General features: G+C 43.1%; 1 protein-coding gene across 48 annotated transcripts in view; it reads right to left on the minus strand.

Moving 5' to 3' along the window:
- Positions 1–27,665, minus strand: part of MAP2 (microtubule associated protein 2) — a 238,206-nt gene that overhangs the window by 82,354 nt on the left and 128,187 nt on the right. For 44 of the 48 annotated variants that reach the window (XM_049813594.1, XM_049813715.1, XM_049813935.1 and 41 more), the window contains one exon: positions 22,677–22,735. The exons of the other annotated variants lie outside the window; for them this stretch is intronic. The gene's annotated coding sequence lies outside the window, so the exon portion shown is untranslated. The remainder of the gene's footprint in view (positions 1–22,676; positions 22,736–27,665) is intronic. 48 annotated transcript variants of the gene reach the window in all.

The raw sequence follows: 27,665 nt of genomic DNA on the forward strand, positions 1-27,665 counted from the left end.
AGCACACACTACCCAGTTTAAGATCTTCTAATTCTTAGACTTGTATTTTCAAGCCTGTTGTTTGAAGGAGTGCCAGCCAAACTGTGTATTTGCCATGGCTACTGCAAACAGGCTACATAGCTATGCACTTCCTTTGCTCCCAGGGCCCACTAATCAATATTTGTATTTGGATTAGGGTCTGGTAAAAGTAGCCCACAAAAAGGCTGGAGTGAAATTTTGCAGGATTTTTTTTTCCCCACACTGACCTTGCTAAGACACATTGATTTGATGTTGCATCTCTTCTCTCAAGAGACTCCATGATAGATGACAGCGCAGATTAGGTAGCGAGAAATTAATTAATCATGCTAATATGTTACTTGGGTATTCTCCATGTAGGACAGGTCTGTGCTCTTGCCAAATTCAGTAGAGCTACTCTGTGTCCAGGTGAGGCATACTGGACCATTTAGCAGAGAGGTGCAACAAACATAACTGCTAAGCAAAAACTCACACAACAAAATCTCACTTATCCAGAATAAGCACTTCAACTAAACTGATGCATCTTTTCTTTCTCCGTATACATGAATTAATTTCACATGCCTTATTTCTTCCAGTTTCACTGAGAGGTCATCACACGATCTTAACTGTATTCAGGGAGCTTTTAATTAGGAAAAAAAATATGCTGCCTCTACAAATGTGTCTGCATTTTTTGATTTTTCAAAGGTCTTACCTAACTTTTAAAACTAATTCCACCCCTGCTACAGTACAATCTTTGAAAATATCCAGATGCTATCTTTAGGAACATCATCACATCAGCTACTACAAATGGTAAAAAGCACATCCTGGGCTAATTTTGGGCAGATTTCTTCCCCATAAATATATGGAGGAGAACCAGGCTGCAGCAGCAATCTGGAACACAGCATTTGCACCACAGTCCGGCTCTCTGTGCCTTCTCCAGGGCCAGGGACACCCAAAAAAGGGTTAGTTCAGGAATTCCAGGGGTGGAATTCCTGATCCAGCTGCCACCCCAGCTTAATTCTGTCCTTCCATATGGTGAAGTAAAGGAACACAGTCAATTATTCCACAACTGAACAACCAACACAAAGACACTGATGTGAAAATGAAGTATGGCAGTGGTAACAGGAAGGATCTTCGAGGCCATATGCTGCTCCAGTTTGTTTGGGTAAAAATTCTTGCTCACGTGAAAAAAGTTTTCTCCCCAGGTCAAGGGCAGCAGATTATTCCTTTGCTGAGAGTGCTTTTAGCATCACTTCATAATACTCAGACACACCAGGCAATCATGCCAGGCACACAGTGGAAGCAGAAGCATCTTATTTTCTAACAGAGGCATTGTTTATTCATGCTGAAAAAGAGCATCAGACAGAAGAAAGCTTGTTCTGAGGTCCCTCCATCCAGACTCACTTAAGGATCTTTGACTCTGAGTTTCGCAGTCAGAAAAGCTTAGAGGCAGGGGCCCGGGAACCCATTACAGCCAACAGAAACCAATGCTTTTAACTGCAGCACAAAACATCTAACTGTAAATAAATAAATAGAAATAAGGAGACAGAGGGATGCAAAACTGATTCGGAAAGAGGTTATTTGCAAAGTCTGCTTGCTTCTTTATTTACAGCAAACTTGGCATGAATTAGCTAGTGCTAGAATTTTCTTTCCTAGGGAATGTCTGAGCAGTGACTGTTGTGCTGCAAAAACTTGGTCCTACAGAAGTGGTGGGATTATTTCATCCCTTCATATTATTTTCTAACTGACAATGTTACAGACAAAGGACTTTTTAGCTTAAATATACCCTTATGCTTGTATGACTTAAAAATACGCTGTCCACCCACATTCAGCTACCCACTCATATGACCCATTACTGTATACCCAGGCAAATAAAATAATCTCTCCCTACCTGGAAATGCGAATACCCAGAAATCTTTTATGCTTTTAAATGCTCTAGACAGTAAAAATCACAATATTTGGGATATAATTTTATCACGTGGTAACTTTTCCCTGACAAATCTTTATTCAACCAACCCCACTGCCTACAAAAGAAAAGAAAGCAAACAGCCACTCCTCCAGCCTGTTCAGTCACAAGGACAGGAGGGCAGGGAGGACAGAGCCAGTATTGAAGGAACCTGAAGCCACAGGAGCTGATTTTGCAGTCCTTGCCTTCAGAGGCAGTTTTTCTCTCAAAAGGACTTCAGTTAAGATCTTGGGATGCACACTGAAACATGAAGAGGAGTTTATGTGCCCCAGCTTGTACTTTAACTATAGTGGTTTTTTAAACTTTAATTTTGAATTCCTTGGGTTTTTGAATTAAGAAAATTAAGGTATCTAAAGCATGAGGAGGAACGAACTCACTGAGTCATTCAGACTTCCCGAAATCTTAATTGCGGGACTTGCTGTCACAGCAAAGACCTATTTCAGAGACTTGTTTCCTCCCCACACTCCCACAGGTGTATGCAATTACCTGATTCTTGCTGCAGGTTGGGTTTAGCCTTGTTCTGCTGCCACCCCTTTTCTTCCCACTCTGTGCCAAGGGGCTGACGTAGGTACATGAAGTCAGTGGCATTCTCCCGGGATAAGATGAAGAATGAATGGGTTTTGTGGGAGGCGAGGAACAAGCCCAGGGCCAGGGAGTAAGGAAGGGTAGAAAGTTGCATTGGATGAAGAAAGCGCACATCAAGAATGATAAGATGTGACTGATGAACAAACTCAGTAACAGAGGAAAAAGTCTGGAAAAAACCCAAGCCATGGGACTGAATGTGTGTTGTTTCAATATAAAGAGACAGCCAGGGGGAAGGAGGGAAGCAAGGATTTGCCATCTCGAATCAAACCATCCAGTCTAGACTCCTGCCACAAGCAGTGGCCAGCACGAGCTGCTCCACATGAAGAGGCAAGAAGCTCCACAGAGCTTCAGTCTCACATCAGCATGTTCTCAACACAGTCTCCACCTGGTGACACAGACCTGCTATTCCCATCAGAGCCAGGTGCCTACATGTCTATGAGGATCCAGATCATCATGCTCTTTCCAATACAAGCAGTGCATACAGAAGATATCCTCAAGGTGACTTTCTGGACAAGTAACCTATCTGTGTCCTTCCATGGATTGCCATCAGAGATTTCCATTAAAAGGACAACAGGATGCTGAAAGCACAACAGGATACAGGACATGGAGAGCATTGATGGACACAGAAAATTCACACATGCATTTATGTGTTCAGGTGCTTCTGATGTCTCCTCTGAGAGGTACCCAGGATACAACATATGATTCGTCTTGCATTTCTCTGTATTTTTTCTTTTACAAAGTCTTTCAGCAGCACTAATGCTGATGGTTTAGGATGCCTGAAAGCATTAAGTATTAATCATAAATGAAATAAAGTACACCTGGAAAAGGTACAGAGCGCTCAATGAGGATGAGAAAAGATCTGGAGAAGCTTCTGTGCAAGGAATGACTAAATAGGCTATGAGTCTTCATCCTGGGAAAGAGGGGAATGGGACAGATGTTTATAAAAATACATGCAGCACAGAGAAGATAAGCAAAGAAGAGAAAACAATCACTCTCTTCACAAAAAGCTACGGTGCATCACACAGAACTCGCTGGTGGCAGGCTCCCTGCAAATGAATGGTGATTATTCCCACTGTAGGGAATTACACTGTGCAGGAGGTGCTGTATGATAAAAGTTTACATAGGTTCAAAAGCCAAGTACTGAATTTTTCTTCTATTAATTTTCCCATGGTTTCTCAATTTGAGAGCCTTTTCTGGGAAAGGAATGGTTTTGCCACATAAGTAATATCTAGATCAAATATGGCTTAGAGGCTTCATTTGCTATTTTAATATTGACTTTGAAAAACTGTGGTTTTTTCCTGTCATTGATTTTTAAAGGCGACCCTTCCCCATTAAGTGTGATGGAATGTAACAGCCCCTTGCTGAGCATCACAATATTTAACAAACCCTAAATGAAAATACACTGTATGACAGAAGACTGTATTCCACTGTAAATGAAAACCACCTATTTTACAGCCAGGCTTTAGCAAATGAACAGCTTTGTTGGTCTGGTAAGTTGCTAACTGAAACACAACATTACATCCCAGACACATATTCTTCCATATCCCTCTGCTGATGCAGCAAAACAGGCTCTGCAGACTACATCTTGCCACCTGCATGGGGCTGGTTCACCAGCTGAAGAAAGGGGGTGCTCATTTTCAACCTGTTCTGCAGAATCAACTTGACTACCTCATACTAAAAATCTACAGACAACACAAGGTGACACTGAGCTAATGATTAGGTTCAGGACATCAACAGGAAGATCAGCTGAGAAAAGCATTCTGGGGTAGGGGTGACACTGAAGAGAAAAAGCACATGAGCAGCTAGCTAGGAAGACAGATGGCCCTTCCAGAAGGACCTAGTTATGTATCCAGAGCCGCCACTTGTAAGAGGTCTCATGAGATACTATATGTAAATGTTTTATAGATGAGATGCTCAAAGCTGCAACAGCATAAGCAAAGTCTTGCATGTTTTCTTTTTCATTTAGGGCAAGCAGTCTGAAACACATGCCCCACCACTGACCTCTACTCTGACCCAGAGGGGCTGTCTCTGGTTGAAAGGATGATTCATTCACTCTGCTAGAAGGTCTGAATGAATAGGCAGTATTCAGACTGCAGAACGCTCATCACTTGGGATTCCCTCAAAATTTAGGTCTGATATGACTGGGTCAGTAACCACGCGCTTTTGTTCCTAGCTCCTTGAACAGAAATGTCTCTTTGCATCCTTCAGTGGTTCCCACAAACCAGGTCGATTTTTATGGCTTGCTAATTATTACTGCTAGACTTCTGCCGGGCTTCAGGATGAAAGCAAGTGTATTTCTGAAAGCTCAGGGCACAAAACTTACAGAATAAATCACTGTCTATCTGACAGCAACAAAATCCAGCCATGGCAGCCACTTAAATATACACATCTGGATAGTGCTGGACTTTATTTGTTTAGGGGAACGGAAAGTTTTCTTCTGCTTTTCTTGACAGAGCTAAAAATGCAAAAAGAGAAAAAGAAGTGACTGTCACAAATCGGATTTTGTCTAGAGGTGCATCAACACATATCACACACACAAAGCTATCTGAAATTACATTAAGGTTGCAAGGTTACACCTCAGGAGTTTGGCTGTGAAAGAATGAGAGATGACTGAATAATCTGGGTCCCGTTCTGCATATGTCCTAAGCTACTGCCTAGTTCAAGAAACTACTTTATTTTTCCCATTCCCTCTGCCTAGATTATCCTAGTCTTCACTACATCAGCTTCCCAGCCCAGCCCAGGTATTGTCCCTGTGGGCTCCAGTCCCCAACCCAGTGCCTGTCCATGTTTGCTGTCCAGACTATAGCTTTTACCATTGCAAACTTTGAAAGTTTTGTCCTCCTCATATTAAGGTCCACTTTCAGATCCTCTCCTGCAGGTTTCATCCTAAGCAGCGGTTTCCACATTCTCATTCCTCTATTAACTTCCAGCTTTCCGTCCTGGACTTCTCATCCAGTCTCTCTCTACAACTTGCCTCCATCTCGTTGCTTATCCATTCGCACTCTTCCCCATGCATCCTTTATCAGAGCTGACATCTTCTGCCCTTGACCCCTGCTTCCACAAGTTCTTGGCTATGTTTTCTTTGGTCACCTCTGCACTTGAAAGTGCGGACTTTCTCCTCTCCACAGACTATAAGTAAAGGAGAGGCGGCTTTTTTCACTCACAGTGATATGATACAACACAACATAAATTGGGCTGGTCAGGCTTAGGGAGGTTGGTAGCAGCAGAGGCTCTAGCAAGTCTCTCAATGATACTCAGCAAACTTTAAAAAGATACGTTGTTCCCTCCTCAACAACTAGGATGCTAAAGAACTTCACAGACAAGATCTTGAGTTGAAACAGCAAGTCTGGCTTCCTCAACCCAGCCTGGGAAGGCAGCTGTGCTCCAGGAAAGGGCAGCTTGGGCAAAAACACATGCATAAAGTGCAAGACGAGCCTGACTGCCAGAGAAGAAAATTGAAGCCTAAACCACAAAAAATTTGGCAAAGTGGTTATAGAAACAGGGTCTTATAATGGAAAGTAGCAAGCCACCTTAGCTGGCAGCCTCAGCTATAACACCACAATCAACAAATGGACCGTGTGTGAAAGGATGTGTACGTTATGCTCAGATATGCACTAGCAGGTAAGACCGCCATATCCATAGTGATGGCAGGCGATGCACTGGCAGTAGCACAGGCCAGAGTTTGATGGTCTGATTTGAAGCACAGGGTGTACAGAGACCTGGAAAGACTTTTCCACAGATGCAGACAACCCTTCTTAGTATCCCCTGAAAGAAAGTATAGGTTCCATCAGGGGAAAGCGTAAGCGCTCCCAACAAAGGCATCTCAAAGGCTTTGCTATACCCTTTTCATCAGTAGAGAGCTGCCTGCCATTCAGATCCAGGCCCTGTTCCTGCCCAAACTCCTGCTGCTGCTGCAGTGGCTCTGGGGAAGAGAAAGCTTGGATGCTGGGACTGCAAAAGGAATGGCTTTGGACTCTCTAGGACCCTTTTGCTGAGGGTAATACAGCATTCATGTCTCCTGTTATGGACCCCATAATACCTGGTTCTTTCCTCTGGCACTGCCACCACTACATGTCTGTGCCCCAGCCACCCTTCCCATGCAGGTCCCAGCCATCCAAAGGAACACACCATGCTGGGGCCTCCCCCTAACCTTTTCTCTTGGCAAGCTAGTGCTGAGTAATAGGCAGCAAGATACTTGTCCCAGATCCTGTCTCAAAGGTGCAAAAAGACCTGAATTTACTGAGCCCTGAACTCAGTTTTGTCCCGGCCAGAATTCAGGCTGTAGCCCAAGAAGTCATACTGAGGTTCCTTGTAGCCCACAGGACAGACCACATGCAGAACAGCAGGGCACCTTGTTCTGAAGTTGAGACACCTCCCTACCTCCAAAAATGTTCTGAAGGAATAAAGAACCATTACTTTCTCTGCATTTAGACTTATAACATGTAACAAAAGAGCCCCCACATCAAATGTTAGGCACTCCTACAAAACTGTGAAGGAACAGGCACTAAATTCAATAAGGTACAAACTAAGTGCCCAAGCACCAAGGTGTCCTTCTTCAGTCTTATTCCTCTCTTATCCCCTCTCTGGGCACAAGAGAAGACATGCCTCAGCATATGGCCCACGTCTAGCCTCACACCGATCTTTGAAACACCCCTATGGTCAGTGCTAAACCCTCACAGATGAAAATACTGATTCAGGCATTGAGACTTCCGGATTAATTTACAGATCATGAAAGTCTCCTCCCATCCCACACCTGATTTCTGCACGGTATTAGGCTGAGCTGACATTTGGGGGCATTTTTCCAGGGCACAGTATCCAGGTATTTTCCAGCATCACTGGGTACCCTACATATGCACTGTCAAGAACAAAGGAATGATGAGAATCACTTGTTTGGTGGTTGGTTTTTTTAAACACAATACTTACATATTGTAAAAAGAAGGCCTCTGCTGCTGTCCTTTTAGCTGTTACCAGTTTGAAATACTTTATATGAGTGAAGCTGCAGCACAAACTAGAAGAATAAAACCTTAAAGCTCCTTTTCCTGAAACACTGCTAGGATCAAACCCTACTGTGTGCCCGGCAATCATCAGAGATTTCCAGTGAGGATTTACTTTGATGCTTTGTCAGTGTTCTCCAGGAATATTAAAAAAGTCAGGAGATTTTTACTGAAGCAAATTTTTACTTGTCCTTCAAAGAGGCACCTTATTTGGTACAGGAGGATTTGATGTCGGAGCGTACTCCAAAACTGCAATCCTCACACATTTCAATTTTCTTTAAATTTCTGAACATTTTAGAGGGACTTTACTTGGTGAAGTGGGAATTGTTAACATCAGGCTGATAAAGACTACAATATCCACATCGTTATATTTGACATAAAGCCTGTGATCAAATGCAAAAAATTACCATTTAAAAGATACAGTTGATATTTCAAACATTAACCATTCAAATGATATCCTGCTTTGAAGAATATATTACGCTTTACTTTGTTGTACTGCTTCCAAGGAGCATTGCTCATAACTATTTTCAGCTTCTGAAATGAGGGTGGTATTCTTCCTTTTTCCACAGCAAGAAATGACTATTGAGACAACATGTTTTTAAATAGAAGGTTTCTTTCTATCAATACTAAATGAACACAAAGGTGACAGGAAGTTACTGTATAATCAGTTCTCTCCATATAGCTAATATTTCATTGCTCTCTTTGTTTCCTAGTATTAAAACCAACGTGGCTTTATTTTTTTTTGCTCTTGACCTTTTACTGCTTTCTCTATTGATTTACCTGTTCAGAACCCCAGGAGGTCTTAACATTACAGATTTCCAAAATCAATGGGGAGATTTATGAACACTGTGCAATGTTCTCCTTATCAGACCAGAACAATCTTCCGCGGCAAGAAAGGCGCAGAAGGAGTTCACATTAGGGACGATCAGTACAGCATTCACAGTCTTCTGCTCAAATTCCCAGACCAGTTCTCAGTCAGTGGTATGAAAAATGGTCAGGGAAAATACTCTGAAGAAATGGCATTGAGAGTCTTCTCACTCCAGCTCTTCTTAAAAATCCAGATTAAAAAAATTAATCACAACTTAATTCCTAACATTCATTTTTCTATTTCAGCAATTGCTGAACAAGGAAGTTACAAGATCATAAAAACAGGGGGCAGCAGCAAAGCCCGGTGCTATAGCCATGCTAGAAAATACATTAAGGTCCCTGAACTGTCCCATCTCTGCAAATCATTGTGAAGTGTTTATGCAAGGCCAAATTAGACAGGAAAGAGCACAACTGGACTTTTATACACTAAAAAAGAATAATCAGTCCCTTTGCAGCAAAAAGTCTAAGCATCCAACATGTTCTTGAGGAGGAGGAAGAGCAGAGCAGTCTGGCCTCACTGCAAAGCAGATCAATATGTGTGTGGAAGACCAGGGAGACAAGGAGTGCTTTCTTTCCCATAGCTGAGATGTTTCTGTCCTCTCCCAACCCCTAACTGCAGGGTTCTATCTTACTGGCAATCCTGGTATTTCTGAAAATCCTTCTTTCAACACTTTTCTGACAGTGTGGGCTTGGTCATACTGACAGAGCCAGACATGCCTATGCTGGGAGATCACCATGTGCATTAACCATCCCTGACATGCAGCTCCTGAGATAAGGTTGTACTACTTCTGCAGGTAAACTAGGCATGGACATTTGGGGTGTTACAATGTTAAATCCTACACTGTTAATTCTCCTGTAGGCAGTCTGTAGTGTAATAAATAAATAAATAAAAATCACTGGAACTTCATTTCCACACATATTTAAGAGCGGGAAATAGGCAATACATTTACTCATTGTAAATCAACTTCTTTCTCAACAGCTAAGTGAGCTGTATCTTACATTTTCTGACACCCCCACAGGATTACTGACTTGCATTCCCTTTTTCACTACATATTTGCAGGACTGCAAATATATTGCAATTTAAATTCATTAAGAGAATTTATAACACAGAAAGTATCAAATACAATTGAACATGGCAAAGCAGCAGACCATCTAGCAATCAGATATGATTGCCTAATTTCCAGAGTTAGCATGTTTTAGCCTTTCAAGATCAATTCATTACAGAAAGTGAAGCATTCAATTCAGATCTTCCCCAAATTGATTTTAACCCCTTCTTGCTGCTTTTCTCTGCATCTATTCGCACATATGGAAATAAATGACAACTCCATACAGCATTCCAGAGTTTCTCATGCATTTTCACATGTGTGTTTTGATGGGGGCTCATGTTCATGATAGTGAATCAAAACTTCTGTCAATAAAACTGCCTCTCTCAGGAACTACAAATGTGACATAACCATGATGCCAGACTACATCTAAAAAAATGAAAAAGCAACATAAGGAGTGCATTACACATTACTTTAATTGCACCCTCTTTACAGAGAGGACAACAATAGAACCTGGTAAAAAGATGACGAAGATTTTCTGCATTCAGCAACACCTCCTTCCATTTTACTTCCCTTGTCATCTCTACACCAGAAACACTGAAATAACAAGCATCACTGCAGTTGTAACGACTTAACACCCACCTCAAGCACATACAGAAAAAAACGTAATTTTCTAGGCTTCAGTGCTTTTAAAATATGGTTTTTACCATGAGAGCTTGATTAAAATGCCACCCACAAGCTTGCAGAAGGGGGAAAAAACAACAACAACAACAAATCTACTTTTAATCAGTGGTAGCACACTTGCTGCATTGCAGCATTTTCATAAGCTCCACAACCTTCTGCAGTAAGAGGCAGCAGAGATGCCAAGACAGATATATTTTTCTGAATACCTTATTCTGGAAAAAATTTAGCTGACAGTACGGTTGCCATCCAGTACTATTATGCAATATTCCATTTGAGGAAGATAAAGCATGCATACATGTTCTGCACCATGTTACAAGGCTTGATTTGAAAACTAGATGATTATGTGTATGGACAATGCGGGGGCAACTCTGACAGCCACTCAGATCAAAAATTAATTTTTGGTGATACCCGAGATAAATAAAAGCTTTGAAACACCCTGGTTTCCCCTCCATCTTACCCATTTGATAGCTTTATAAATTTAGGCTGATTTCTATGTATACATATTCCTGGAAATTGAGATGATAGCACTGTATCATCTAGGATTCTCTTTTTTTTCTTTCTTTTTTTTTTCCTCTTTTGAATTTATAGTCTCATCATCTTTGGATTAACGGCTACGGATGCTGCATTACTGCATTTTGACCAGGAGCCAGAGTTTGCAGAACAGACACCCCAAGCCTGCAGCCACTTCAAAGCAGGTAACTAGCACTGTGGGTGAATCAAGAGCCTGTAATAAACTACATAAAGTGGCTTGCCCGGCAGTGTATGTGTTAAATGCAGGAGTTGATGCAGATTATAGGAACAGCACACAACCAGTGGTGGGCTAGGAAAGGGGACGAGTTTCACACCTCTGATCAGAGTAACTTACTAGCCACTTACTCAAGAAGAAGTCTCACACAGCTCTCTCTTAAAAAACTATATCTACTCTTCCACAGGAGGAAAACTACTGCTATTGTAATTAAGAGACCGGCCGGACTGTATCCTATTTCAGGTAAGAACAGAGTGAATTTCCCCATGAAAGATCAATCACCCTTTCGAGGACACTGTCCATGCCAGAGCATTAGGCATCCTTTAGACTTCAAACAAATCAGCTCTAAGAGGAAAAATCTATCAGCCAGAAAGACATGGCGTGCGCTATGCTAGAAACCCTCGCTACCATCTTCTCAAGAGGGAAATGTAAAGTGAGTTGAAAGAAGGGGAAAAAATAGACCTTTGATATAACTTCAGTGGAGCAGGCAGGTCTCCCAGTTCTTCACTTGCACCTCTATACAACATTAGTAGTTGGTCTATCCATTTTGAATGTTATGCGTAATGTGTGTATTTGCAGCTCTACTTTGACCTGCCAGGAGTAAGCATCATGGATGATAAAGCATTCTTCACCAGAGGAGGTAACAAATCCATGAACCAGCAGCAGGGGACACCCTAAAAGACGGTGATGTCCCACCCGAATTGCTAAAGCACAGGGAGATCATACCACCTAGGCTGGGGAAGGCACATAAGGCAAGATCCTAAAGGAGATTTTTTTAATCACTGTCAATCAATATTCTGGGGAAGAATTCCATATGGCATCCATCATGAGTGATTTCAGTGAGGTCAAGAGAACTACCTTGACTTAGCCCAGCTCCGAATCTGGCACCCACTGGCTGCCTGGAGCTCCCATCTCAACCCTTTCCTGCTCCCACATATGTACAGAACTGACCCCCTCCAACTTACATGGGATATATACCATGCAGAAGAAACATGAGCAAAGCTTGACCCTATATACACAGAAGACAATGGGCATATCATACCTGAGGGTGCAACATGGTGCCAAGAGATTTGAGAGAAGAGGGCCAAGGTGGGACACGCAGAGCAACCAGAATTACAGTAGCCATGGTTGAGCTCTGTACAACCTGCTTTCATGCCTGGACACACAATGCTGTGGATGTGCCAGGTTTGGCCAGCAGGACCAGCTCAGACAGCTCCTTGGCTTAATGACATCACTTTTCTATTTTTTTCCTCCTTTCCTTCTCTTTCTTTCTGCTAATTGCACACAGGGTTGAAAATCCCCCACTGTTAATCCCACAGGGTTACAAAGAGAGGAAGAATGTTACAATCATCCAAACCTCCCAGTGATGAAAAACGAAACTTCTCTCCTTTGTGTTCAAGGAAAAGCTTGGCTTATTCTTCATAGACATGGATTTCCCAGGAGATTAATAACATCAGTAATTATAAGGTACTTTATCTAAAGAGATTTCCCTTTTATTATCTGTAGACTGCTGAGACTATGATTGTCTCACCTCTTCTCTGGATTATTGTTAATTTATTATTTGCTGGCAATTTATCTTCTTCCATTAGGCATTAGCTGCATAGAATTTGCTAAAATCGACCAAAGGATGAAGAAATCCATGCACTGATTTAAGTGCCTTCAAGATCATCTCACTCAAATAGAGGTTTTCTTCCTCCTACCACTGTGGTATAATATAGATATGCCTATAATCACAAGGATCTCTCAAAAGGCAGAACAGTTTTATGGTTAAGGTATTGAGATACAAGATCAGAGTTCAGTCCAGGGTTCTGCTGTTCATCTGCTCCATGACCTTGAACTTATGAATACATAAGCCTGTGTCTCAGTTCTCCCAGCTGTAAAACACAGATTATAATGTTCACGCTGTCTGTAACTTGGCTATTTATGCTGCAAACCCTTCAGGGCAAGGGCTGTCTCTTTGTATATGTGTGAGGATGCTCTGGCTCCTAACCAAAGCCTTCGAATCCAGATTTCAGAAAGTTTTGCTCAAGGAAGGACATTTATCAGACACAGCATCTGCCTGGAGGCAGCATGACAAACTTGCAGCCACAAAAAGGAGACCCAAAAGGAGAGGACTACAACATTGGCCACTGACACCAGAGCCTGAGTTGCCTCTTGAACATATTGGGGAAGTGGAGGGATCCAGGACACGGTGTGCCTGCTTGACAGCTCTGGGGACAGAGGCAGCCCTGAGCTTTGGAATCCAACAGCTCCGCCCCCAGGAGCCTAGAAACTCAGCTCAGGCCCCCAGCACTGCTGAAAGGGACCCTGATCTCTTAAAACTCTTGATGATCACCCAGGACTATCAGGAATAGCCAGAGTTTAAAATATGTACGTGAAGTCTCTGATGAAGGTTGCAGCCCACAAGCTACATTAAGGATCCCCTGCTGTTGATGTTAGCATAAAAACAAATGAAAATGCAGATTCTTATTTTAACTCCGTAGGGCTGCTGGCCTGACCAACTGAGTTGTCTCTAAATGACTTAATTCTTTCACAGAATCTCCATAACACTTCCCCCCTCTTTCCTCCAGGGATCTATATAAAGCTTTCTGCATTTCTTCTTCTGATGGATGCTCATTTCTAAAAATACTTTTATAAAGAACTGCCTTTGGTAGCAATTAAAAGTGTGACACAACATAGTGCCAGAATCCACTTAAGAAAACATAAATCACAAGGTATACATCAGGTCCCTGATACCAACCTGCCTCCACAACTACTCAGCAGGTCCTCAAAATTTCTCCCTGACATTAAACCAGTATTGTCAACCCCCTGCTCAATTCTGCTGGTTAACTCAGCTGAAGATGTGTGAATGTACAAGTAATCCAAAAATACTTGCTCCCTAATTCCCTTATTATGCTTTTGCGCCGGTTTCCTCTCTCTGCCTGTCTGCTGTGTCTATCCACATCCATAATTGTGAATCACACCGGCCAATTTCTATCATGTTTGACAGGAGATACTAAGCTCCTACCTACCACCTTTAGGAAATCCACAGATGGGCAGAGGAGAGAGAAGATATTAATGCCTCTGTGAAGGGAAATACAAGGAGAAGAGCTCAGCCCTTATTCCTTCTGTTTGGCAGTGTCCTGGTGGTCTATTCAGTAAATGTGGAGCTCATGCAGCCATAGCATATGCTCTTTCTGGTCCAATTAACTGTCTAAGCAAAGACAGGTAGAGGATGAAACAGGTGCTGGTTAACCTACAGTGGGAAATCACTGTAGACAGGACACAAAAAGTTGCTGAGAAAATGCTGCATGGAACTCAAAATAAGTCAGAAGACCCCAAAAGTCCAAGGAATAAATGGAGATAATTTGGGGAAGAATCAGAAAAAACAGGGGGGAAGAGAGCTGGTGATGCAGGGAAAAACCAAGTGCTGTGGGTCTGAAGGACCACAGGAGAGTGTGTGAATCTTTCATAGGGAACCAAGGAGATGAGAAAACTAGTGGCACCTGGGACCACAGGAAGGGAATACAGGGGCTGGAGAGTTAGGTGTAGACTGTAGGTAGTGTGGTGTCATGGTTTAAGCCCAGCCAGTAACAAAGCACCACGAAGCCACTTGCTCACTCCTCTCCCCTCCCTGGCCCCGGTGGGATGATGATGAGAAAATATACAGAAAACCTCATGGGTCGAGACAAGGACAGGGAGGGATCACTCACCACTTATCGTCATGGGCAAAAGACAGACTCAACTCGGGGAAAAAACGAAATCAACTTAACTTACTACAAATTGAAACAAAATAAGGATAATGAGAAGTAAAATCCAAACCTTAAAACACCTTCCAACCACCCCTCCCTCCTTCCCGCCTCAACTCCACTCCCAGTTCTCTCTACCTCCTCCCCCCAGTGGCGCAGGGGGACGGGGAATGGGGGTTGGGGTACGTTCATCACACCTTGTCTCTGCTGCTCCCTCCTCCTCAGGGGGAGGACTCCTCACTCTTCCCTTGCTCCACCGTGGGGTCCCTCCCATGGGACAGTCCTTCATGAACTTCTCCAACCTGAGTCCTTCCCACAGGCTGCAGTTCTTCACAAACTTCCCTGGCATGGGTCCCTTCTGCAGGCTGATCTTTAGGCACAGGCTGCTCCAGCGGGGGCTTTCCCATGGAGGGACAGCCATCTTCGGGGGCATCCCCCTGCTCCAGCATGGGGTCCTCCACAGGCTGCAGGTGGGTATCTGCTCCCCCGCTCACCTCCATGGGCTGGGAGGGAGACAGCCTGCCATCTCACCATGGGCTGCAGGGGCATCGACCTCCTCAGGCGCCCTTCCTCCCCTCCTTCACTGACCTCGGTATCTGCAGAGGGGTTCCTCTCATGTTCTAATCCCCCTACCCACGACTGGTTCCCCTTCTTAAATACGTTATCCCAGAGGTGCTACCACTGTCACTGATTGTGTCAGCCTGGGCCAGAGGTGGGTCCAACTTGGAGCCAGGGAAGCTTCAAGCAGCTTCTCACAGGTGCCACCTCTGCAGCCCCTCCCCTGCTACCAAAACCCCACCACACAAACACAAAACATGCGGTGAAAAAGGCCACGAGCTGTGAGCAGAGAGCCAATGCTGCATACCACCCCACACTGACAAATAATACCAATTATTTTAATTTACAAAATAGTTTAATTGGCAACAGCATTTCCAGCAGTGAGCTCAACACAAACCAAGAGGAAGACCTGACTTCAGACATTTCAAAGCACAGATTTGCTCTGAAAGGTGTATTTCAGATTGCGAGAGAAGGCACTTTCATGACTTTACCAGATCCTCCTCACTCAGGCCAGAAAATAGTTTTTCTCATCTTAATTTGGTGAGTTTATTGCTAGCTGAAGCCAGTTATGTAAACATTCAGAACCTGGGGGAAAAAGGGGGCCAGAGGGTATCTTATTCCATTTTAAGGCCAACGTTTAGATTACTTTTTAATGGAGCTGAACTATTTTGTCCATTTCTATTACTTGCTACACTGGCCAATATGCAGAAATATGCAGCTGCATTAGTAACTGGACTTATGCTGTATTAGAGAGACAAATACTCCCAATGGAAAACATGCTAAAACAGCGGAGACAGACAGAGATGAAGCTGGCCTCATGTATTTTACAACTCATAATACACTGGATTTTAAGTCAAAAAACCCAAGTAAAATAGGATTAGATCCCTTGTTAGCTGCATAATGTATGTGCTTCCATACTGATACGTCCCAGGTGAAATGCATCATGTGAGTACGGTTTTCCATCTACAATTTCCCAGCATCAACTACGGAGTCTCTAAGCTACTAATTACCCTGACAAATGTGGTCTCACCAGCGTGCTGTCTGGCTGCTGACACCTCCACGCCTCTTTGTAGATTTGTCTGTAAGCTCTTTGGGGTCTGGAACAACTCTGCTGTTTGAGCACACATCATCTAACACAACAGTGATCTAATCCGGACTTGGACACCTAGTTACTAATATTATGGTAGCTACAGCAATGAATCACGGAGCATTAACAAGAATCACAGCAAAAGCTGTTGCACACAGTATCTAGTTCCCAGGCACGCTGCCATTAACACTAGACTTGATCCTGTTGTGTCCAATACTGTTTTCATTACACTCATAAAATGGAAATAGAATTCCTCTGTGTTCTTATGATTCTTAGCAGCAAAACTGATGCAAGAGTAATTGTATAAGCCAGCAATTTTTTTTTTTTCCTACAAAAGAAGTCATAACTAAAATAAGGATACCATGGAGTTGTTATTAAGAATATGCTGCAGAAAAATCTTACAGATGTGGGTACAGATAACATTATTAATCACTTGTTAACAAAGGACTACTGATCAAAGTGCCTTCCAATCTACGCCAGATATCCCACACAGACATGGCAAAAGACAAAACAACAGGCGATCTTACAATTTTATCACAAAAACATCCTGAAGCCTTCTGATTTCGAATTCAAGGATGATTTGGAAAACAATAAAGAGAACAACCTGTGTCTGTAATGTCAGGATCTCCCTTTTCATGCAATGACCTCACTTGTACATTAAACCCACAGCATATTATATCCCTCTCCCTGCGTAATCATTCCAGCTGCCCAACATGTCATGGCCAGAGACCGGACTGAATTATACTTCCTGCTTCAGAAGGGACTGAAGTCTCAGAGGGATTAAAAATGAGGGAAAAAATTTTCAAACACCCATTCTTCTTGTAAGCTTCGCTCCTCAATACAAATGAATCTATGCCTCTCAAACTCCTCTCATGGAGAACACTCACAGCGCTCCCATTACTCCCACTATCTCTTTCAAAAGCATCTTTACTAACTGAACTGCTTAAATACACATAACTCAGGCTTAACTCTGAGCATCAGGTTTCCCAGCACTGAACATAAAAGGGTTGTAATGCTTAGGCGTTAGTTATCAAGTGGGAATGGGATAATTTCTTCCACGAGCACTTCACAGGCAGCACTGACTACCAGCCCCCCCTCAGTGCTGATAGGCAGGAGCACATCCTTGTGTGCTGTACCTCAGCCCTGACACCAGCCAGAACCAGATGCTTCACAGGAAAGTTCAGGAGAACTCTGCAGTAGGATGCCATGGACAAAGGTGGTTTTAAACAGCAGCAGGGTTTGTTGTGAAGATAAACAGGGCACATCTGGTAGGTCAGACCACTGGAGGAGGCAAGTGATACAAGGCCTTTTTGAGCAGGTCACCAGCACAGTAGCACCCTGATGGATGGCATAATCTGACTGACACAGAGTTGCCCTCCAGTTCCTGTAAATGAAGGGCTGACACACGAATGGCATGGCAAGGACTCTATACCTTTCAAAACCGAAACTACAATTTTTAGAAGTGTGGGCAATTCCTTTTTCATATAGGCATAAAGCTATAATCCTTAGCAAGATGGTATGTTTTCAAAAGGATGTTCATGCCAAAAATTCAACTGCCTTCAGGGGAATTGAGCTTCTCCTCCATGGTGATGAGTTTTCTTTCCCTCCATGTGATTCAGGGGACAAAATTCACGGTTGTGAGAATTTAACATCAGCACACTGGACTGGTTCTTGAGCTACAGGAAGTATTATGTTGGAGATGCAAAAGAAAATATACTTCCCGACTGCGTCTTCACAAAACCAAAAATCAGCTCGTTAACTCACCTTCACCTTTCTTAATTTTACCCTTCTATAAAGTCACTTAAGTACTGCACAGGAATGGAAAATCTCAGTATTGGGGTTGGCTGCTGATCCTGAAAAAGGCATCAGGCATGAGTTGCAACATACAAAATGGTGTTTCCCTTACTTACCAATCTCTTCCTCAAAATTAAGCTCCTTTGCTCATCACTACAGAGGGGAAAGGAAGAATGACATTTCCCTCTTCCTCTTCCTTCCTGGTCTCTCTGGCCCACCTCTTACATCCAGGGAGTTGGGGAGATGCTTACTAAAAAGCTGCAGCAAGTCATATAACCTCTGCCTGTCAATTCCTGCCTGAACAATCTTGCTTCCTAGCTGCAGACAAGTTTTAAGCACCTACTAGTGTCTCAGGCTGCAAGGTAGGATTATTACTACCACCACCACCATCATCATCATGATTTACTAGTGACAGGAGACATTCTCCTTCCTTTCCATTGCTTAACAACCACTCCTGAATCCTTTCAAAATGTAGCAAATGCTACCTTTGATAGTTGATGAATACAAGTAACACAGTGTTCTGCTTTTACCGCTTATGTTCAAAACAGGTGTTTTCAAACAAAAGAAGGTGCAGATAATGGCTATTAAGATAATAGAAGAAAGGAAGAAAGAGACAGGTTGATTATAAAATCGATGACAGCCCTCCTTTCAAAGGAGGAAAGAGGTAGACTGATGATAAGGGAGAAACACAAAGGAGGAAAAACCAAGGGCTAGTTTGGTACAAGAACCCTGTGGCCATTGATAAGTTTTAGCTGGAAGTTAAAGGTTTCTTGCAAGTAAGATTGCAGAAGAGCCTACTGGTTGGCAGAAGACTATTTTTAAGAGGGAGGTTGATGGAGAAGGAGTGGATGCCACACTGGCAGTGACAGCAGGCATGCCAAGAGCCTCCTTCAGCCCTGTGTCAGAATCACCCAGGTGGGTATGCCTCCTTGCAACCCTCCTAATGCCACACAGGAGACACTCAAGCTGGCTGCATGGGAAAAGAGAAGACAATGCCAATAACATCACTAAGCTATATCTTGCACTCTGACCACATATAATCTTTGCCTAGTGCTACAAAGGTCATTGAGAAAAAAAAACAAAGTAAGTAAAATGAAAAAAAGAGAACATCATCTCTAGAGTTTTTGACTCTCCAGAAATCAAGACATTTCATCTGTAGGTACTGCAAGAAATCATTCTAGTAGATATCAATTCACATCCCTTTTCCTAAAAACTGTTCTCATCATCGCTCACTGACATCTTTCTGTACAATGTCAACTTCCAGCCAGCGGTGAGGGAAATTTCTAAGCCTGAAATACAAGCTGCGGTGTATTTAAAGTGCAGTTATTTAAAGCACACTTAGCTCTCTACAGAATTCATCTAAGCTGCGCTCATATCTGAAGAGGTTCCAACCTAATCGAACAAAACATCGACACACAAATATTCTCCCTGAGTACATCACAGGTTCAGCTTGGCCCCATGCTGTCCTCAAGCCTCTGCTCAGTATGGCTGCTGCCAAACACCAACCCAGCCTACGTGCCTCTCCTTCTGAGCATCAGTAGATTCACAGTAGAAAAAGAAGTGCAAGTAATGCTTATATTTAAAAGGCTACTCAAAATTATTAGGAATCTCAACATGATAGAGCCTTTGGAGGGTGTTAAGAGTTCTCCCTCCAGCTCAGAAACAGCCACACACCAGCTGAGGCAGAGTCCACGTGAGTAAATTGTCTTGGTACCCTCCTGTTGTGGAGTACTTTCCTAGAACCAGCTTACACACAGAGACAGCACAGTGAAAACCTTCTGTCAGGAGACACTGAGTTTGTTCACAGTGCACAGGGAATCACAGGGCCCAGTGACCAGTGTGAAGAGTCACTGAAGCCCCAGAAGCATCAGAAGCAAAACCACACTATTGGAGAATGCTGTAAAGCTTCCAAAGCTGACCCTTCAACTCCAAATGCTGCAAGCAGGCTGTACTGACACCCCAGCTCAGAGGGATGTGAGCTTTATGACCCACCCCTGTAGCCCTCTGTGTCACGTTGTTGGTTCTGTTACGCCACTTCCTTATCCAACAGCCCAGCCTTGGGGAATGGATGCTCTTACACAGGAGGAAACGCACCAGTCTCCTTTCCCTGAGCCCCTACCTCCTTTATCACAACTTTGCCCTATCACCCACATGCAGCACATTATTTCCACTGCTAGTTTTCACTGTTACTTTTACTCACTACAGAGACGAAGGACACAGGACAGACAGCAATGCCCACAAGACCTTGTTTTTATCTCCTAACCAGTGATGCAGTGACCCTGTGTAGAAAATGCTAGTTCTGACGTACGATTGTTTCCCTCTCTTTTCATTTCAGACTTGCCCACTTCTTAAACTGCTTGTGGTGCCCCAGCAGCACCAAGAGGCTATGGGGCACTCCAGGGATATACTCTTTATTTCAAGAGCAATAATTTAGGTCTGCCAGTTAAAGATGGGACCTGCAGGGACAACCTAAGCTGTGCACAGTAGACGTTTAAGAATTTACTTTACCACCGGTGGAATATTATCAATGGAGAAATGGTGAATGCAGTAAAACTGCCCGTTACTTTAAGTCTTAGAGACTAATTTAATCCCTCATTTAGTATTTACATGCTGCTGCAAGGGTATTCTGGGGCCATGGGAAAATTCCTGAAGCGTGTAGGATCACCATAAGCAGCCTTATGCTGCCCTCCGCCCTGGCAGACGCTGGCAGGGAGCCAGCCTGCAAGCACGCTGGGTTGCTGTATGTGCTGGCTGCCCCCAGGGAGCCTGACGTGAGCTAAGGCCAGGGCTGGACCAGCTCCTGCCCTCCCACAGTTCACTGTCCAGAAGGCAAACACTCCTTCCCAAACTGCTGGGCTGCTTGTGCCACACTCTCCAAGAGGAGGAGTACCACTGAAGTTTACTGCAACAACAAAAGACACCCTAAACCTCAAGCACAACAGCAGCATGTCTCTCAGGGACAGGAGAGGCTGGCACGCACAGCCTTTATCTGACTCTCACAGCCTGTGGCAGGTCTTTGTTGCCATGGCTTGCAAGAGAGAAAAGTTCACGGATGAAAAGTTGAAAACCTTGGTACTTGTGGGTGTGCTTTATACAGGCTAAAAACCTAGAGGGCCAAATTTGATTCTTGATTTCCATTTCCTTCAAATTCATGGAGACAGGAGAGACTACATGCAGAAGTAAACTAGGGGCTGGTCAGGAAATATTTATGGACTAGATTTATGGACTTAGAAAAGCTCAACAAGTCCAAAATCAGCCTTGTACCCAATACATATGCTTACACATACAAGTGCACATGTGCATGCACACACAGATCCCAGATCATATGCTATTACTTTTTTTTTTAATTCTGTAGTATCAGCTTGCCTCCCTTCAAAGCTGTGCTTGACCTTTCCATTTTTTCATCATTAAGTATCTTGACAGCCTCAGAAGCACGGCACAGACTACTTGAGGAGAATAGGGGAGATTGATTTTTCTCACTCCTTAAGTATAATCTCACAGAAGGAACATGTCCTAAACTGGCATAAACCAGCACCTTTTTATTAATGACAACACAGAGGAGGTAACTTTTACCAGCTGAATAAAACCTCTTTGCATGTGTGTGTTCATGCTACTCCTCAAAGGATGCAGACTCTGAACCTCCTCTAGCTTGCTAAGAGGAGATCCTGGGAAGGGGACCACTACTCCATTATGCCTTACTTCTCACTCTCCATGAGCTTCTACAAGCATCACCTGAGCTCACTGAAACCCTCTTGTTTTGCTTGTATTGCATGGCCAGAGTGAACACAGCACATTAGCCGAAAAGAATGGCAGTATTACACCCTGCCCTGCCCAAGCAAAGTTACAACAGCAGAAACTTGGGCACTTTGCCACCCTACTCACTCTGCCCTTCTGCATTTCTTCCTTACACTTCATATGTAGTCTTTCAATCAAACTCCACTTCCATTTGCTGAAGTTCAGTTGTCCATCTTTAGCATTTCAAACTCACGCTTGTGAGAACAGAAACTGTGTTCACTTGCAAATCAAACTGAAATGAATACATATGCATACAGAAATACTGGCAAAACAAGTATCTGCTCATCTACATGACAGAAGCAGCACAGGTTCTCTCTAACATGTGTTTTTAGTCTTCTGAGACAGGGGTTCCTGAAAGTTTTCTCTTTCCCAAAGAGGAGAAAAAGTGCATTTCTTTGATCTAACCCGATCATTTTTGATTCTGAGATAAGGCAGTATTATGCTTATCCTTACTCTGCCAAACTGTTTTCATCTTTTCTGTGGTACAACTCACTGCACTGGCAGGACATGAGAAAGCAGCACTGTCACCTCTCTCAGATGCTCTGCCTTTCTATCAACACCATCCTAGGCCCTTTCCACCCAGAGCTGTAAGCAGGCTCTTGCTAAGCCAAAAGCAGGAAGACAGCTGCTTTGACAATGGGTACAGTGGCCCCTATCAGACACAGGACGCTTTTAAAATAAAAACCAAGAAGGATTACAAAAGCAGGAACTAATCCAAGAAAAACAAAATGTTCCAGGAGCTAGAGGAGTTTTCTTTGTGCTCCTGTCTCAAGCCTTCTTGGCCTAAGACAAGGAGTCTCCTTGTAAAACTACGCTAACAAGTAAAAAGGTCATACCTGTTTAAGCAGATGATAGGATGCTGTGTCTGTTGTTAAACAAGGGAAACTCTCTGTTCCTATAAAGAAATAGAGAAATACACACTCTATTTAGTCTCTATTCAGTGAATTTAGCATAAAGTCAACACTATAAGGACTACAAGATGCTGCGTATGTGCGCACTTACGTCCAAGCCTTTTTCTCTCAGCTTTATTTCCCAAGGCTAACTTGAGGCACATTAATTCAGATCCCCTGTTATGTCCAGCCTGCTTTGAGACCACCAAGTAGCTGCTTAATCCCTAGGCCTGCCCTAAGAAAAGCTGGCAATGGCTCCAAAAAGCCATCCATCAGGGAAGGCAAATAGAGCACAGCACGCTCGAGCCAGACTCCCCCCACTGGGAGACCTGGCAGGGCTGCTGTATGCACAGTCTCTGATGTGGGAGGATCTCAAGCAGGAACAAGGAAAGTGGTTGCAAATATGCCCAGAAAGTAATGGAAGAAGAGCAAGAGTCCCCCCACTGACTTCCCAGTATGGCATTTCAGAGCAGCTAAAGATACCAATGCAGGGAACTACTCCAATTGCTTCTTAAAACTGTTTTTCTTGCCTTACTTGTATAGCGGAGGGTCTTAAGTCTTCTCCAGTTTATCTGATAAATAGCAAAGGTTACCACAGACAGTACTACCCCTTTTGTGACCCTCTTTACTCAGTAAGAAATGCTTGGACACCAAATGCAGTTAACCTGTTGAAATAACCTCTTCTGCATGTCCTGCTACACAGACTCTCTCCGTATTGAAAGACTTTGATCAGAGCCCACCAGGCAAAACATTACAGATACAAGTAGCAGACAGACACTGAAGTGGCTGCAATGAGGGTGAAAGGGGCCTCCTTGCCACATGTGTCTTTGAGAATCCCCTAAGTATTACAGGGACAACTGGTACTATCACCTATATTTAAGGCTGCACAGTTTCTGACCTCTCAGATGCTCTCGACTACTATTTTTAATTGTTCAGAAATTAATTCCCCATGTATGATAACTGACTCAAGCTAATGCTTTTGTTTGGGAGTTGTTTCAAAGCTTCAGCAAGAACAGGCCAGGCATTTCCAGTAACTAACTTAGTGAGAAATACATGACTAAAACAAAGTTTAAAAGAAGCATAGTATTAAAGTAATGATAAAAAATAGGATGCAAGTATGCAATTAGAGAGACTCATAATGCATAGATATAAATGGGACTAACCTTAAGCTGTAGAGCAGTTCAGGCTTTTCCCATTTCCAAGTCTGAACTCCCATTCTTTGACACTGAATTAGTTTCCCTGACTGCACCATGTCACTGGCATGGGGCTGTGCTAACTACAGCTTTCTACTGGTTTGCCTAGTTAAGATCCAGCAAGAACTGAAAGATTTGCTGCCTTGAAGGGGGAAGGTTTCAGATGGTTCTGACAGCAAATAAATGGAAAGTAACTGCTACACCTTACTGCAGAGGCTGTCAGCAGTGTGTACCATTCACTTACATGCAATAATAAGTTACACTAAATGAGCTGTGGAAATGAGGCTCCAGCCAGCATCAATTCTACCCACCCGCAGGATGAAGAGGAATGTTAAAATCAGCTAATTAAATTTGCTCTGGCTCAGCAGAAAGATCAATGTTCTTGACAGCTGAGTGTTCAGCACTCAGCGTCCCAACAGCCCTCTGATGTGTCACCAATGCAAAATAATGTCACGTAGCCAGAAACAGAGGAGGTGGATGCACGCCTCTTGGGAAAGGTAAATGCAGAAGGCAGGGACATTCAACAGGGACATTAACAGAAGGATGGTCACACCTGCAACATGTATGCCAGATGATCAGATGGCATTTTTGCAAAAAAAATAATTTTGCATTGTACTTTCACACTGTCTACTCTATACCATTGAACATGCACTCTAATAGTCTGAACTGAAACCTCAATCGCCTCTCTGCTAAAGGTCTGCTACAATAAATGTGATTTTAGCTGGCAGTAGAATACCAAAAATACCAGACAACCAAAATACAGATGCCAGAAGTTGAAAGCAGTTTTGCTGCCCCAGGAATTTGCTGGAGACAGGCTGTAATCAGCATTTCCACCTCTTGCTGACCGGGAAGAAAATGAGATGTTTCAAAGATTCTTCCCCTAGAAAACAGAAGAGACCCACCCACACAGAGGAGCCAACAGCTCCACAATCAGTGCAGTTATCTAGAAAGCAAAAAGTTAACATTTAAGTGCCTGGTCAGAACCTGGCACCACATACATGAATGGGGTTTTCCACTCCCTGTGAGCATCTTCTAATAATCACAGTGCAGAACATGTTAGGAAGGGTTTCTTTTTGTTTGCTTTTCTCCCTGACCATCTGGCTTCAGACAGATATCCCTAAAGAACCTCTCCCAATAAGGAATTCATTGAAATTAGCACGGTCTTTAGAAAAGCTTTGTACTTTGATGAAGGGACATGCTGGCTTGTCAATGCCATAGAGCCAGGATGGCAGGGAATGGAGCCTTGGCTGCTCTAAGCATCACCTTTCCCAAGGGACAGGGGACAAAACAGATGATCTATTTTTCACTCCTAATGGGAAGCTGCCATTAGGAGACGCTTCAATCCTGGATACAGAAACCTTTATCAGATCATGCAAGCTTATCACAATGAGGAAACCTTACTGAAGTCCTATTCACAAATAGAGACTGGTAAGTGCGTTTAGCATACATTTACTTTCACTTAAGTACATCGTACAGATTTTCTGTTGATGCAGACTAACACAGGTCCAGACAGCTCTCAGCTGGATGCACTGTGACTTAGCATAAAATGGATAAGGATACCCGTTTATTCTGGCTCTGCCATCCACCTGTGGGTAGACCACGTCACCAGCTGCATCCTACTTCCCCTATTGTATATACTAGGGATTTCATTTCGTTCTTGTTAAACACTTTGACATCTACCTATAAAAACTGATAGAAAATAAACCTATGTGCATCTACATACGCACACACACACACAACAGAGGACTATGGGTCTCTCTTCCACACAAAGTATTTGTAAGTATTCTTCACTAACATGCACCTACTCCTGCTTCTCCTCTTATTAAACTTGCAAAAACAACCGGCTTGACAGGTTTATACATTTTATTCAATTAAAAAAAAAAAAGTATCTGTCTTTTACAGGAGCTGTTTCCCTTTCATTTTGGAGGGCTTTTCCAAAGACTCCTGTATGACCTGTCCAACACCACACCTGTTCTGCACAGTTACCTGTGATGAAAATTACAAGGACTAAGTGCATACTTTTCCTAAGCTGTTCCACTTCCTCCCCTCAGAAAGGGATTGTGCTGTTATCCGGAGGGGTCAGCCCATCCCTGCGCGGCCCTGACTCTGCCTTGCAGAGATCTATTAGCTTCACCAAGCTGCCTGCAGAATTGCACATTTAAGACTATAAACTCTTCAGTCTGGGATTTTGTCTTTTGCTACATATTCCCCCAGAGCAGTATGCAAGCAACGATAAAAACCTAAATTGTCACAAACTACTTTTACGCATTTAATGTTTTGTCCAACAATGCATTATACATGTTAGTCTGCTAACAGATCCGATCCATTAGCACCAAAGCTTTCCACATAGCTTTTTCCTTTTAGAGTACACTGTCCTCCTTCCTACTTTCCACACACACACGCCCCCCATGCCCTCCCCCCTGCTTTCCCCTTGGCAGCAGAGGCTTAAAATAAGATAACAAACATTTTTCAAAGGATGCAAAGAAAAATAATCTGATATCTGGAGGGCAGAATTCACTTCACATTTATTATTCCGTTTCCAAAGTGCTGTGGAATGAAGGTCAAATATATCTGAATTTCAGCTGGTATTGATCTGGATAGCGAATGTCTTTAAAGCACTGCAGTTACAGGAGGCAATCCAGAGCCCAGGTTGTGCTGGTGTACCCTGGCTGCAGACACGGCCCAGAAATTGAAAAAGGACTGCAGTAGGATGTTGCCTCAACTTGAGAATCAAGAGTCTGGTGCTATCCTGACTGAGAAAAACCCATACTGAAATTTTCACCATCAGTCTGAATGGGTTTTAAGCAGCACATAACTCAGAACTCCCAGCGCTCCTAGAACATGTCTACCCCCGAAAGCTGGCTTAGCAGTACTGTTAGGAAATGTTCCCTTTCAACCCAGCTGATCTAGAAAAAGTTTTGAAGCTGCAAAAACAAGCAATGCTGATCTTGCCCTAACAAATTTATTTTTTCTAAAAGCTATTAAACTGCTGCTTTGTTAAAATGACTGGGTTACTCTCAACACTCTTTTATTCCCAGTACTTGTCCAGTGACTACAAAAATCTCCTTTTCGCTATAATAGCCACATCAAATTTTTCAGTAGGTTAAAACAAATTTTAAAAACCCTACAAGTTGAGAAAAGTCTATTCATAGGGAAAGGCATCTTGGGGCTGCTACTGCTGGTCTGAGGAGTTTATGGCTGTGAAGGTAGAGGAGACAAGAGTCGGGCTTGGTTATGACTGCGAGGAGGAGATGGGGAAGATGAAAAGCTCTCAGCATCCGAGAATCTTGGGTAACTGGAGCCTGAAATACACTTCAGACAGGAGACACTGTTCAATCATTTATGGAGATCAAGGTTAGCAGTGTCAGCATAGTTGGCTTGGGAGGAAACAGTTTCCTCATCCTCTTGGCACAGAAGTAACTTGGCTACATTAGTGGTTGCCAGTAAGTAAGGAATAAAAAAAGGAAACAGAGAAGGACAAGGAAAGCAAAGGATAAAATGAGTATATCAGTATTTTCACAGCTTGCATACAGTGGCCCAGCTGGGACCCCAAGGGGGTTTGTTTCAGGAATGACAGAGACAATTGCTACATTTGATGAAAATATATGGTGTCTGGGTTTCACAAATGGTCACTCTAATAGTGCATGTAATTTTATAACTAGCTGGGAAAGAAATTATTCTGGTAACAATTACTGCTGAGGCATTTTGCCACATTTACTGGCATAGACCTGTCATTAACACT

Source organism: Accipiter gentilis, chromosome 1 (assembly GCF_929443795.1).
Source record: "Accipiter gentilis chromosome 1, bAccGen1.1, whole genome shotgun sequence".
Classification (NCBI taxonomy): domain Eukaryota; kingdom Metazoa; phylum Chordata; class Aves; order Accipitriformes; family Accipitridae; genus Astur; species Astur gentilis.